The sequence below is a fragment of the Antechinus flavipes genome, chromosome 3, assembly GCF_016432865.1.
Source record: "Antechinus flavipes isolate AdamAnt ecotype Samford, QLD, Australia chromosome 3, AdamAnt_v2, whole genome shotgun sequence".
Lineage (NCBI taxonomy): Eukaryota > Metazoa > Chordata > Mammalia > Dasyuromorphia > Dasyuridae > Antechinus > Antechinus flavipes.
In genome coordinates, this window is record NC_067400.1 from 203,270,720 (window position 1) to 203,286,446 (window position 15,727).

A 15,727-nucleotide genomic window follows, 5' to 3' on the forward strand; every position below is an offset into this window, starting at 1 on the left:
AAAAGACTTTAGTAACCAGCTCATCCCACTTTACTTCTTCACTTTTTACTGATGAAAAAGGGGCCCAGAGGAAGCACGTGTCTTCATAAGTTATCTCAGAGGTAGTTAGTGGTAGACCAGGCCCTAATCATTCAAGCATTGTACCAGTATTCCTAGTCAAATGAGCTAGGAATACAGATTTGGTCTCAAGAAACCTTCATTCTAACTGGGAACTTCATTCCCCACTTCAAGGAAGTTGAAAGGTAATGGGATGATATGAACAAGAAAGGGGAACAGGGAATAGAGGAAGTCCTGAATGCAATTTGGGGAGGAATGAGATATGAATTGTCTGAGAATACTTCCAATGCATGAATTCCATAGCTGGAGTGGAACTTCAGGAGCATAATGAGGCTTCAGGATGGTAGAAGTCTAAAGAGTAACCTGGAAAGGGAATGAAACTAGGCTGGCCTCAATTCCTTCTCAATGGAAGTTATGAGAGAGAATACCATTAAAGAAACCACAGAAGGGGCTTTCGTATCTCTTGACTTCCAATGTCAGCTTCTTTCAACTAAACCATGTTCCTTCTGACCTAATGAATAATGCTATGGGAATTACAAGGGGATATTGCTTTCTCTGTCCTTGTCTTGAGCATTATGTTTAGGTCTGGGCAGCACATTATGGGCCAGCTAGGTGGCATAGCAGCTAGAGTCGCGAGCCTACAGGAAGCCTCATCAACCTGAGTTCAAATCTGGTGTCAGATACTTATTAGTTGTGTGACCCTGGACAAAATACTTAACCACATTTGTCTCACTTTCCTCATTTATAAAATGAACTGGAGGGAAAAACAGCAAATGACTCTAGTATTTTTGCCAAAAAAAATTTCCAAATGAAGTCAGGAAGAGTAGGACATGACAGAACAAAAAAGCCACATTTTAAGAAGATACTGATCAGCTAGAAAAGGCAATCAGAATGAAGGACATTGATTTTGTGTCATTTGGGAATTGGTTAAAGGAATTAAATAATTAGCTTGTTAGTAAGGATGGCTATCCTTACTTTCTGCTGTATTTTGTTCCTATTGGGAGCCTACTTAGAAGAATTTGTGAATAATTACATTAAGTAGAAGAGAATGCGTGTGGAAGATAAATAGGCTTGGAGGTTTATATTGTTTCACTTTCAATCCTTTGGTAAACACATATCTCTTTTGAGGTTGAGCCAAGATGGCGGAGTAAAGGCAGTGACTCCCCAAGCTCTCCCCCAAATCTTTCCAAATACCTTTAAATAATGGCTCTAAACAAATTTTAGGGCATCAGAACTCACAAAAAGACTGAGTGAAAAAATTTCCAGCCTAAGACAACTTAAAAAGCTCAGCAGGAAAGGTCTGTTGAACCAGGGTAGGAGAGCAGCTCTCTCCTGGGGCTGTGGCAGCAATTTCTCTCTGGCAAACCAGCAGCAGGCATTGGGGCCTCTGAATCGGAGGCAGAAGCAGTAGTTTCCAGACTATCAGCCCACAGACATCAAAGATGACTTGGCAGTAAAGGTTTACATCAGTAGGGCCCTGGGAAACCAGAAAATCAACAGTGGATTTTGGGAGCCAGTGAATCATCAGTAGCAGCAACATCAATAGTGGCAGTTCAGCAGTAGCTTCAACTTCCAGAGGTTTTAGCCCACAAAAAAGGAGGGGGGCTGAGAAGGAGGTCTCATCCAGGATCACTCCTGACTCATAGGCCCAGCATGAGGGGGAGCACTAGCACACTAGAATTTATAGCCAGAATGGATCAAAGACTCTCCTCAGTTCCAGGGCAGAGAGGAGTGCTTGTGGTCAATCACAGGTCAAAGAGAATACTAATAAACGCACTTCTCCTTGGATAAACCATCTTGGAAAAATTGAAAACTGTGGTGTTTTTCGTCTTTAAAAATAATATAATGGTTCTCTCTGGGAGCGAGTCTCTTGGGGAGGTTTTCTGGAGGCAGCCTTAGTTTCAGTTAAGAGTAATAATCGCCCAAAATGCAGCCAGCTAGCAAAAATGCAAACATTTATTTTCTCCTTCCAAAATAGCCTGGTTAGTTGAGGCCTATCTCTCTGCTTGGTTCTAAGAGCTCCCTCCGAATGTCTTCAAATCCAAAGATTTGTCCTTCAGCCTCCACCCAGCACCAAGTTGAATCTCTCTTGCCTCCTAGAGAGAGCTTCTGGCTCTCAAATCTCCCAGAATGCTCTGTGTCTGTCCCAGAGTGCTCCTCTCCAACCCTTGGGAATGTTCCGAAGTAAAACTCCTGGCTCTAACTCAACTCCGACTCGTGGCTTCTTCTGAAGTGAATTCTCTTCACTCTGAAAACTCCCTTGACTGGCTCACTGAAGCTCTATTCATGCTCCTTCTTCAAGAGAGGGATTGTGGGATACGAGAGAGATTATGGGTTTCCTCCCAGAGTGCTCTCTGGCCCTAAGAGCTTCAAGGGAGGTGTGAATTCAGATATCTCATGCTAAACCCTGAAATCTCCCAAACGTGTGAACTCCAATGAGTACTTAAATACATTAGTGAGCTAGAGGATTTGCTAAGTACCATGCTAAATTAGCATTGTAAAGATTCTAACAGAAAACTTAAAGGTTCTTAGAAGAATCTCTGAAAACAGCTGCACAAAACTCCTGAAACTTGGAACATTATACTGTCTACCCTGGAAACAGGGCTCTCCTTTAACAAAGAGTTAAAAGTCAAATAATAGGCTGGGGAAATGAGCAAGAAACAGATTTTGATCATATAGTTATTAAGGTGACAAGGAAGATTAAAACACACTCGGAAGAGATTAACAAAGTCAAAGCTCCTACATCCAAAGCCTCCAAGAAAAATATGAATTGATCTTAGGCTAAGGAAGAACTCAAAAAGGATTTTTGAAAATCAAGTAAAAGAGGTAGAGGAAAAGTTGGGAAAAGAAATGAGAGTGATACAAAAGGAAGTACAAAAAGCTAATGAGGAGAAAGATGCCTTAAAAAAAATTGGCCAAATGGAAATAGAGATGTAAAAGCTCATTAAGGAAAATAACTCCTGAAAAACTAGAATTGAGCAAAGAAAAGCTAATGACTTTTTTTTGGGTCATTTTTATTTATTTTTTTATTATAGCTTTTTATTTACAAGATATATGCATGGGTAATTTTTCAGCATTGACTCTTGCAAAACCTTCTGTTCCAACTTTTCCCTTCTTTCTCCCCACCATCTCCCCCAGGTGCAGGTAGACCAATACATATTAAATATGTTAAACTATATGTTAAATATAATATATGTATACATATCCATACAGTTATTTTGCTGCACAAGAAGAATCTGACTTTGAAATAATGTAAAATTAACCTAAGAAGGAAATAAAAAATGCAAGTGGACAAAAACAGAGGGATTGGAAATGCTCTGTAGTGATTCACAATCATTTCCCAATGTTCTTTTGCTGCGTGTAGCTGGTTCTATTCATTATTGGACAAATGGAACTGATTTGGTTCATCTCATTGTTGAAGAGGGCCATGTCCATCAGAATTGATCATCTCATAGTATTGTTGTTGAAGTATATAATGATCTCCTAGTCTTGCTCATTTCACTCAGCATCAGTTCATGTAAGTCTCCCCAAGCCTTTCTGAAATCCTCCTGGTCATTTCTTACACAATATAATATTCCATAGCATTCATAAACCACAATTCATTCAGCTATTCTCCAATTGATGGGCATCTGTAGTGTTCTTCTTTTCTAAAATATAATGGTTCTCTGGGAGCAGGTTTCTTGGGGAGCTTCTGGAGGCAGCCTTAGTTTTCAGTTCAAATCAATAATCCCCTCAAATGCAGCCAGGTGTTAAAGTCCAGTCCTTTTATTGTTTCTTTCAAAATAGCCCAGTTAGCTTTTTTTTTTGGTTTTGAGAGCTCTTGTCACTAGTCCTTTGTCTTTTCCAGCTTCAGCTTCAGCCTCCAGCCCCCTCTGAATCCTGGCTCTGAATCTCTTGATTGAATTTTGGCTCTCAATCTCCTCAACTGACTCCTGACTGAGGCTCTTCCTTTTATATGTTCTTCTAGAGGTGTGAACTCAAAGGTTGACTCCTCCTCCAAGAGAGTGGGATTGTGGGTTCCTGACTTGTGAATCTCCCGACTGAATCCTGACTTGTGAATCTCGAAGGCTAATGTGTGAACTAGTGTGTGAACTCTTAAAGGTGTGAAAAGTATGAACTCTGAACTAGAGAACTGCTAAGCATGATGCTAAAATTAGGCAACTGACTTTGTAAGAATCCTAACAGGCATCCACTCAATTTCCAGTTTCTAGCTACTACAAAGAGGGCTGCCACAAACATTTTTGCACATACAGTGCATATACATGCATTAAATGGCATTTAAATTCTTTTTTAATTATAGCTTTTTATTGACAGAACATATGCATGGGTAATTTTTTCAACATTAACCCTTGCAATCACTTCTTTTCCAACTTTTCCCTTCCTTCCCTCCATCTTCTCCCTTAGTGGCAGGCAGTCTCATACATGTTAAATATGTTAAAGTATATCTTAAATACAATATATGTGTACATATTTATACAGTTCTCTTGTTGCATAAGAAAAATTAGAGTTAGAAAGGTAAAAATAATCTGGAAAGAAAAACAAAAATGCAAGCAGTCCACATTCATTTCCCAGTGTTCTTTAGCTGGGTGTAGCTGGTTCTATTCATCACTGATCAATTAGAATGGAATTGGATTCTCTCATTGCAGAATTGATCCTCTTATAGTATTGTTGTTGAAGTTATAATGATCTCCTGGTTCTTCTCATTTCCCTTAGCATCAGTTCATGTAAGTCTCTCCAAGCCTCTCTGTATTCATCCTGCTGGTCATTTCTTAACGAACAATAATATTCCATAACATTCATATACCACAATTTACCCAGCCATTCTCCAATTGATGGGCATCCATTCAATTTCTAGTTTCTAGCCACTACAAAGAGGGCTGCCACAAACATTCTTGCACATACAGGTCCCTTTCCCTTCTTTAGTATCTTTTTGGGATATAAGCACAGTAGTAACACTGCTGGATCAAAGGGTATGCATGGTTTGATAACTTTTTGAGCATAGTTCCAAATTGCTCTCCAGAATGGCTGGATGTATTCACAATTCCACCAACAATGTATCAGTGTCCCTGGTTTCCCACATCCCCTCCAACATTCAGCATTATCTTTCCCTGTCATTCTAGCCTATCTGACAGGTGTGTAGTGGTATCTCAGAGTTGTCTTAATTTGCATTTCTCTGATTAATAATGACTTGGAGCATCTTTTCATATGGCTAAAAATAGTTTCAATTTCTTCATCTGAGAATTGTCTGTTCATATCTTTTGGCCATTTATCAATTGGAGAATGATTTGATTTCTTATAAATTAGAGTCAATTCTCTATGTATTTTGAAAATGAGGCCTTTATCAGAACCTTTGACTGTAAAAATGTTTTCCCAGTTTATTGTTTCCCTTCTAATCTTGTCAAGCTAATGACTTCTTGAGAAATCAAATTAAACCAAACAAATAAAAAAATAGAAAACATCTTATTAAAAAAAATTTGAACTAGAAAATAGATTCAAGAGAAAAAGATAATTAAAAAATCATTAATGTACCTGAAAGCCATGATCAAAAAAAGAGCCCACACATCATTTTTCAAGAAATTATCAAGAAAAACTGTCCTCATATTCTAAAACCAGAGAATAAAATAGTAATTGAAAGAATCCACTGAACATTTCCTGAAAGAGATTCCAGGATGAAAACTACCAGAATAATAATAAAAAAAAGAGCAATTTCTTAGCTAATAAATGATTGAAAGATATGAAATTTTCAGATGAACTAATCAAACTATTTATAGCCATAGGGAAAAAATGTTCTAACTGTTGATTGGAGAAATGCAAATTAAATCATTATGAGGTGTTGTTTCATACCTATTAGAAATGGGCCAAAAGGGGGAAATGACAAAGTTTGGAGGGAATGTGGGGAAAATGAGACATGAAGGTATTGTTGGTATAATTGTGAAGTAATTCAACCATTCAGTAGAGCAGTTTGAACTATGTCCAAAGGGCTATAAAATTATGCATGCTTCTTGATTTACGAGTACCACTACTAGGCATGTATTCCAAAATAGATTTTTTAAAAATAAAAAGGACCTATGTGTACAAATATATATATGCAACTCTTTTCTCAGGAAATTGAGGGGACCATCAGTTGGGAAATGGCTAAATAAACTGTGATGTGTGATTATGATGGAATGCTATTGTTTTGTGGGAAATAATGAGCAGGATGCTCTCAGAAACATCTGGGAAGTCCTCCATGACTTTATGCAAAGTAAAATGTATTGTATATAAAGTAATAGCAATGTTGTAGATGAATCAGCTGTGAATAATTGCTGTTCTCAGTAATGTAGAATTTATGATGAAAAATGCCATCCATATCCAAAAAAATAACTGATTGTATCTGAATATAGGTTGAAGAAAACTTTTTTTTTATTATAGCTTTTTATTGACAGAACATATGCATGGGTAATTTTTCAACATTGTCCCTTGCATTCACTTCTGGTCCAACTTTTTCTTTCCCTCCCTCCAACCCCTTCCCTAGATGGCAGGCAGTCTCATACATGTTAAACATGTTAAAGTATATCTTAAACACAAAATATGTGTACAGATCCATACAGTTCTTTTGTTGCACAAGAAAATTGGATTCAGTAGGTAAAAACAACTTGGGAAGAAAAATAAAAATGCAAGTAGTTCACATTTAATTCCCAATATTCTTTCTCTGGGTGTAGCTGGTTCTGTCCATCATTGATCAATTGGACCTGAATTGGATCTTCTCATTGTCAAAGATATCAATTTGAAGAATACTTAAAAAAATTATAGTTTGTGTGTGTGTGTGTGTGTGTGTGTGTGTGTGTGTGTGTGTGTAGGGAGAACTATGTTTTGTTTTACAACATGACTTTTATGGAAATGTTTTTGCATAATTTTACATGTGCCTTCTCAGTGTGGTGGGGGGAAGAAGGAAGGGAGAGAATCTGGAACTCGAAGCTTTAAAAATTAATGTTAAAAATTCTTTTACTTGTAACTGGAAAAAATAAAATATCAAATAAATAAGACATATCTCTTTATTATAGAAAGAGTGAACTTTTCCTGTGCTTTTAATTTAAAGCCTCTGTTTTCCTTTGCTGAAGTGCTAAAATGCTAAAGAACAGACAGAAACACACATTTAACAAGGGAGAAAAAAAAACTTATGGAAAAATACCTTCCTAAATAGTTGAATAAAATAGCGTGCCCAGGGAAAAAGGTATTTCAAAGAAAGATAAGAGGAAGGAACATGGAGTATAGAATACTGGGTGAAAAAGATAATATTGATTGGGATGTCAAAATAGGGTGGAAAAAGGTAGGGAAATAAATAGAAGGTGAGAAACCAATGTGTTTTACAATTCTTTCTTTTTCTTAGCCAGGAGTGATTTCTATTGTAGGATTAGTGTACTAATTCCTGTTTAATTTTCACATTTAAAGAGGAAACGTTGAAAGGCTCAGGAAAGCTGAGATTTATTTATTTTAATACAGAAGGTCAAAACTATAAAGATGTACCTAATGTTTAATTTTGTTTGGAAAAGGCATTGCTGTCATTATTAGTATTGCTATAGTATCAAATGAAATATTAAGTGAGATTAAATTGCTTTTACAGACCATCTTTCTGGCTTATTAATCATGTAGTTTAATGATTTATTTTTTTAAACAAAATTTCATTTTGCTAAAAGCTAAGAAGTCCGAATCAAATCCTACTTTACGGAAACTGTTTCTCTTTTGTACTAATGGGCTTTTTCTTTGCTTCTACTGATCAATAAGAATTTGGTTTTGAGTTAAAGTAAAATGTAATAAAACACTACTTGTTAATTAGGCTGTCAAAATGGTGGAAAGCCATAGTGGAATTAAGTTTTATTTATCACCTTCTAGAGCAATAATAATCAGATTTCATTTGCATTTTCAATTCCTGCCAACATATTTATTATTTACTTTTCCTGTTCAGTACTCATTAAGTTGTAAGGGTCCTTCTTAGACTTTATAAAAGGCAGAGTCACAGAGTTTCTGTTAGTTTGGAGCATGGTAAACTTTTCTGTGAAGGGCATATATGTAATACAGTGGATAGAGTGTCAGGCCTACAGTCAAGAAAATTCATCTTCCTGAGTTCAAATCTGGCCTCAGACACTTACTTGCTGTGTGATAACTCTGGACAAGTCACTTAACCCTGTTTGAATTTCTTCATCTGAAAAATGAAGTGGAGAAAGAGAGACAAAAACCTCCAGTAACTTTGCCAAGAAAATCCCAAACGAGGTCATGAAGAGTTGGAAATGAATGAAAATGACTATATAGGGCAACAAGTTGTTTTATATCTTTTTAATACAGTTTTTGAATGATTTGGATAGCATCTAATATAGCTAGAATTGAAGGTCCTAGAGGACTTCAAGCTGATGATAAGTCATATTATTGTATACTTTCTCCCCTCCCCCATTTGCAGTGATCATTGGATTCCCTGACACATGAAGCCATGGACAATAGATTGGTTTTGAACTATCTCTTGGCTGCTGAAGAAGGCATATGTGTGACTGTTGTTTACATACCCTCCTTCTAGGACTTCTGGAAATCTTTTATAATACTATCTTGATTTATATTGTTTGTTATACCACCAGTTGCATGTACAATTCATGTTTGTTACACCACATTGAGCCTGCACTGACTGTGGGGAGAATCATCACTAATAGCCTGTGCATTATTGCTATGTACTTGTGTAATACTTCCATGCTGATGGGTTTGTGCATACCTGTTTCTAATAAGACCCTTCAGCCCAGAAATTCACTAGCAATCCCCACTTCCCTTTGGTGCTTTTCATCTCCCTTCCTGAGATGTTGGGGGGGGGGGGAGGGAGTGATCATTTCCTTTTTAGTGCTTTCACCTCGCTTCCTGAGAAGTCGGGGGTGGGGGGAATCATCACCTCTTTTTCAGTGTTTCCACCTGCTTTCCTGAGAAGTCAGGGAGGATGTGATCATCTCCCTTTGGAGGCTCTCACATCCCTGGCAGGTCAGGGATGGCATGACTACCTGTGTTCCAAAACAAAAGAAAGCGGGAGATGTAAAGGGCTGAATCCCTGAGCAGATGCTCTTGGATAACCAAGCACTTAAGGCTAATTACTTATTGGACAATACTCTATTAGCATTTGCTTGGAAAACAGCCTGCCCCACCATTCTGTGTGGCTCGATCTGTTGTTGTATAGAGAGATTGGGAGAGGGATTGGAGGGTGGAATAAGAAAGCAGAGTGACTCCTAACTGGATTCATGTGGCCATTCCTCTCATGTCCAGAAAGAATAAAGATCAAGGACTTTTGCTTAGCCTGACTCTGGCTGATTTTAAAGTATCCAGGATGCTAACACGGTCTTCACACTACTCCACTGATTAACTAATCTATTTCTTAGTCGATACCAAATAGTTTTGGTGACTGCTGCTTTATAATATAGTTTTAGATCAGGTACAGCTAGGCCATCTTCATTTTTTTTTTTTTATTAATTCTCTTGAAATTCTCGATCTTTTGTTCTTCCATATGAATTTTGTTGTTATTTTTTCTAAGTCATTAAAATAGTTCATTGGGAGTCTGATTGGTATAGCACTAAATAAATAGATTAGTCTAAGGAGTATTGTCATCTTTATTATATTTTCTTGGTCTATCCAAGAGTACTTAATATTTTTCCAGTTATTTAAATCTGACTTTATTTGTGTGGAAAGTGTTTTTGTAATTTTGCTCATATAATTCCTGACTTTCCTTTGGTAGATAGATTCCCAGATATTTTATGCTACCAACAGTTATTTTGAATGCAATTTCTCTTTGTATCTCTTGCTGTTGGATTTTGTTGGTGATGTATAAAAATGCTGAGGATTTATGTGGATTTATTTTGTATCCTGTAACTTTGCTAATGTTGTGGATTATTTCTAATAGTTTTTTAGTAGAATCTCTGGGGTTCTCTAAATATACCATCATATCATCTGCAAAGAATGATAAAATTACCTACTTTAATTCCTTTAACCTCTTTTTTGACTGTTATTGCCAAAGCAAGCATTTCTAATACAATATTGAATAATAATGGTGATAGTAGGCAAACTTGTTTTACTCCTGATCTTACTGGGAAAGGTTCCAGTTTATCTCCATAACATATGATGCTTACTGACGGTTTTAAATATATGTTCCTGGTTATTTTTAGGAAAAGTCAATTTATTTTTATACTCTCAAGTGTTTTTATTAGGAATGGATGTTGGATTTTATCAACTGCTTTTTCTGCATCTATTGAGATGATCATATCATATGGTTTTTGTTGAATTGGTTATTGATATAGTCAAGTATACTAATAGTTTTCCTAATGTTGAACCAGCCCTGCATTCCTGGTATAAATCCTACTTGGTCATAGTGTATTATCCTGGGGATGATTTTCTGTAATCTTTTTGCTAATATTTTATTTAAGATGTTTGTATCAATATTCATTAGGAAGATTAGTCTATAATTTTCTTTCTCAATATTTTCAACCTACCTGGTTTAGGTATCAGTACCATGTCTGTGTCATAAAAAGAATTTGGCAGGACTCCTTTTAATCCCTAATTTTTTCAAATAGTTTATATAGCATTGGAGTTAATTGTTCTTTAAATATTTGGTAGAATTTACGTGTAAATCCATCTGGTCCTGGGGATTTTTTCTTAGGGAGTTGATTAGTAGCTTGTTCTATTTCTTTTTCTAAGATGGGACTGTTTAACCAATTTACTTCTTCCTCTGTTATCTGGGCAAGCTATATTTTTGAAGGTATTCTTCTATTTCATTTAAGTTATAGAATTTGTTGGCCTAAAGTTGGGCAAAGTAACTCCTAATTATTGCTCTAATTTCCTCTTCATTAGTGGTGAGTTGTCCCTTTTCATTTTTAAGACTAACAATTTGATTTTCCTCTTTCCTTTTTAAAATTAGATTTACTAAGGGTTTGTCTATTTTGTTGGTTTTTTCATAGAACCAACTCTTAGTTTTATTAATTAATTCTATATATTTTTTTACTTTCAATTTTATTAATTTCTCCTTTTATTTTTAGAATTTCAAGTTTAGTGTTTGACTGGGAGTTTTTAATTTGTTCCTTTTCTAGCATTTTTAGTTGCAAGCCCAATTCATTGACCTTCTCTTTCTCTATTATATGCAAGTAGGCCTCTAGAGATATAAAATTGTAGCTTTGGCTGCATCCCACACATTTTGGTATGATGTCTCATTATTGTCATTTTCTTGGATGAAGTTATTTATTATGTCTATGATTTGCTTTTTCACCTATTCATTCTTTAGGATGAGATTATTTGGTTTCCAATTACTTTTTGGTCTATTTCTCCCGGCTTTTTATTGAATGTACTTTTTATTGTGTTGTGGTCTGAAAAAATGCATTTATTAGTATTGCCTTTCTGCATTTGCTTTTGAGGTCTTTGTGTCCTACTATTCAGTCAATTTTTGTATAGGTTCCATGAGTTTTCAAGAAGGAAGTGTACTTTCTATCTCCATTTAGTTTTCTCCAAAGATCTATCAAACCTAACTTTTGTAGTATTCTATTTATCTCTTTAACTTCTTTCTTATTTATTTTGTGGTTTAATTTATCTAGTTCTGAGACAGAGCAAGGTTGAGATCTCCCACTATTATAGTTTTTGCTGTCTCTTTCTTCTTGCAGATCTCAACTTCTCCTTTAGGAATTTCCATCTATACCACTTGGTACATATATGTTTAATATTAATATTGCTTCATTATGTGTGCTACCCTTTAGCAAGATATAGTGCCCTTCCTTATCTCTTTTAATTAGATCAATTTTTGCTTTTGCTTGATCTGAGATCAGGATGGCTATCCCTGCTTTTTTTTTTTTTTTTTAACTTTACCTGAAGCATAGTAGATTCTGCTCCAGCTTTTTACCTTTACTCTGCATGTATTACTCTGATTTAAATGTGTTTCTTGTAACCAACATTTTATAGGATTCTGGCTTTTAATCCAGTCTGCTATCTGTTTCCGCTTTATGGGAGAGTTTACCTTTTTCACATTTATGGTTTAAACTACTAATTCTGTTTTAATAAGATCTGCCATCTTATTAACCCCAACTTATACTTTTTTCTTTCCTTTTCCCCTTTCCCTTCTCACCAATATTTTACTTATGAGCACCACTTGCTACAAGCAGTCCTCCCCTTTAGAGTCCCTCCCCCTTTTTTATACCTTTCCCCTATTATTTCTGTTTTCTCTATTTAGCTTACCTCTTCCCTTTTTGCCTTTTCCTCCCACTTTTCTATAAGGTGAGAAAAGTTTCTCTGTGAAACCAAATATATCTAATATTTTCTCTTTGAGCCAAATCTGATGAGAGCAAGATTCACACAATGTTCATCTCCCATTTTTCTTTCCCTCAAATGTAATAGGTTTTCTTTGCCTCTTCATGAGATGTAATTTCCCTAATTTTTTCTCTGCTTTCCCCCTTTTCTGGTACAATCTCTTTTCTACCTCTAGTTTCTTTTCTATATTGTAAGAGTAAAATCACATTATGCATATAACCCTCTATATATACCCATAACAGAAATACAGTTCTCAAAAGTTCTTTTCTTTTTACCTTTTTATGCTTTTCTTGTGTTCTATATTTGGAGGTCAAATGTTTTGTTTAGTTCTGGTCTTTTCATCAGAAATTAATGGGATTTACCTGTTTCATTGAATGTTCATCTTCTTCCCTGAAAGAAAATGTTCAATTTAGCAGGGTAGTGTATTCTTGGCTGCATTCCAAATCCTTTGACTTTCAGAATATCAGATTCTAGGCCCTTAGATCCTTTAAGTGGAAGCTTCTAAATTAGGATTCAAGAGTAATCCTTATTGTGGCTCCTCATATTTGAATTGTTTTTTTTTTTTTTTTTCTTTTTTCTGGATGCTTGCAATATTTTTTCCTTAGTGTGATAGTTCTGAAATTTAGCCAAGATATTCCTTGGAGTTTTTGGGGTCTCTTTCTTTTTTTTTTTATAATATTTTATTTTATTTAATAATAACTTTATATTGACAGAATCCATGCCAGGGTAATTTTTTTTTTTACAACATTATCCCTTACACTCATTTCTGTTCCGCTTTTTCCCTTCCCTCCCTCCACCCCCTCCCCTAGATGGCAAGCAGTCCTATATATGTTAGATATGTTACAGTATATCCTAGATACAATATATGTTTGCAGAACTGAACAGTTCTCTTGTTGCACAGGGAGAATTGGATTCAGAAGGTAAAAATAACCTGGGAAGAAAAATGAAAATGCAGATAGTTCACATTCATTTCCCAGTGTTCTTTCTTTGGGTGTAGCTGCTTCTGTCCATCATTTATCAATTGAAACTGAGTTAGGTCTCTTTGTCAAAGAAATCCACTTCCATTAGAATACATCCTCATACAATATTGTTGTCGAAGTGTATAATGATCTCCTGGTTCTGCTCATTTCACTTAGCATCAGTTCATGTAAGTCTCTCCAAGCCTCTCTGTATTCATTCTGCTGGTCATTTCTTACAGAACAATAATATTCCATAACATTCATATACCACAATTTACCCAGCCATTCTCCAATTGATGGGCATCCATTCAATTTCCAGTTTCTAGCCACTACAAACAGGGCTGCCACAAACATTTTGGCACATACAGGTCCCTTTCTCTTCTTTAGTATCTCTTTGGGGTATAAGCCCAGTAGTAGCACTGCTGGATCAAAGGGTATGCACAGTTTGATAACTTTTGGGGCATAATTCCAGATTGCTCTCCATAATGGTTGGATTCGTTCACAACTCTACCAATCATTTACCATCAGTGTCCCAGTTTTCCCGCATCCCCTCCAACATTCATCATTATTTTTTCCTGTCATCTTAGCCAATCTGACAGGTGTGTAGTGGTATCTCAGAGTTGTCTTAATTTGCATTTCTCTGATCAATAATGATTTGGAACACTCTTTCATATGAGTGGTAATAGTTTCAATTTCATCCTCTGAAAATTGTCTGTTCATATCCTTTGACCATTTATCAATTGGAGAATGGCTTGATTTCTTATAAATTAGAGTCAGTTCTCTATATATTTTGGAAATGAGGCCTTTATCAGAACCTTTAACTGTGAAGATGTTTTCCCAGTTTGTTGCTTCCCTTCTAATCTTGTTTGCATTAGTTTTGTTTGTACAAAGGCTTTTAAATTTGATATAATCAAAATTTTCTATTTTGTGATCAGTAATGGTCTCTAGTTCATCTTTGGTCACAAATTTCTTTCTCCTCCACAAGTCTGAGAGATAAACTATCCTATGTTCCTCTAATATATTTATAATCTCGTTCTTTATGCCTAGGTCATGGACCCATTTTGATCTTGTCTTGGTATATGGTGTTAAGTGTGGGTCCATGCCTAATTTCTGCCATACTAATTTCCAGTTATCCCAGCAGTTTTTATCAAATAATGAATTCTTATGCCTAAAGTTAGGATCTTTGGGTTTGTCAAACACTAGATTGCTATAGTTGACTATTCTGTCTTGTGAACCTAACCTTTTCCACTGATTAACTAATCTATTTCTTAGCCAATACCAAATGGTTTGGGTGACTGCTGCTTTATACTATAATTTTAGATCAGGTACAGCTAAGCCACCTTCATTTGATTTTTTTTTTCATTAATTCCCTTGAGATTCTCGACTTTTTATTGTTCCATATGAATTTAATTGTTATTTTTTCTAGATCATTAAAATATTTTCTTGGAAGTCTGATTGGTATAGCACTAAATAAATAGATTAGTTTAGGGAGTATTGTCATCTTTATTATGTTCACTCGGCCGATCCAAGAGCACTTAATATTTTTCCAATTATTTAAGTCTGACTTTATTTGTGTGGAAACTTTTTTGTAATTTTGCTCATATAATTCCTGACTTTCCTTTGGTAGATAGATGCCCAAATATTTTATGCTATCAACAGTTATTTTGAATGGAATTTCTCTTTGTATCTCTTGCTGTTGGATTTTATTGGTGATGTATAAAAATGCTGAGGATTTATGGGGATTTATTTTGTATCCTGCTACTTTGCTAAAATTATGAATTATTTCTAATAGCTTTTTAGTAGAATCTCTGGGGTTCTCTAGGTATAAGTTCAAGATATTTTGTAAGTTCAGGTACTTCCTGGGCTAAATTTACCATTTCTGCCAAAACCCCCCAAAAACCAAAAAACCAAAATTTCTGTCTGGCATTCAAAACCCTTCATAATCTATATTTCTCCCATCTCTCCAGAATTCTTGAAGTTTACTGTCTGTAATATTCTTCTCTAAAATATAATCTTCTCTGGGAATAGATTTCTTGGGGGCTTCTGGAGGCAGCCTTCATTTCAGTTCAGAGTAATAATCACCCCAAATGCAGCCAGGTGTTAAAGTCCAAATCCTTTATTGTCTCCATCGTTGGGCCCAGTTACCTTTCTTCGAGGCCTATCTCTCTCCTTGGTTCCAAGTGCTCCTGCTGCTAGTTCTTTGCTTCTGCCAGCCTCAGCTTCCAGCCAGCACAAAGGTGGAAGATGGAATGAATGAATCTGTCTCCGCCTCCAAGAGTGGGCTTGTCTCTTAGTGGACCTGTCCTTTAGTGGCCTCCTTCTTATATATACTCTCTTAAAGGTGTGAATTTTGTGGAACTCTAATAAGTACTAAGTATATTAGTGAAGTAGAGAAATGTTAAGTACCATGCCAAATTAGATAA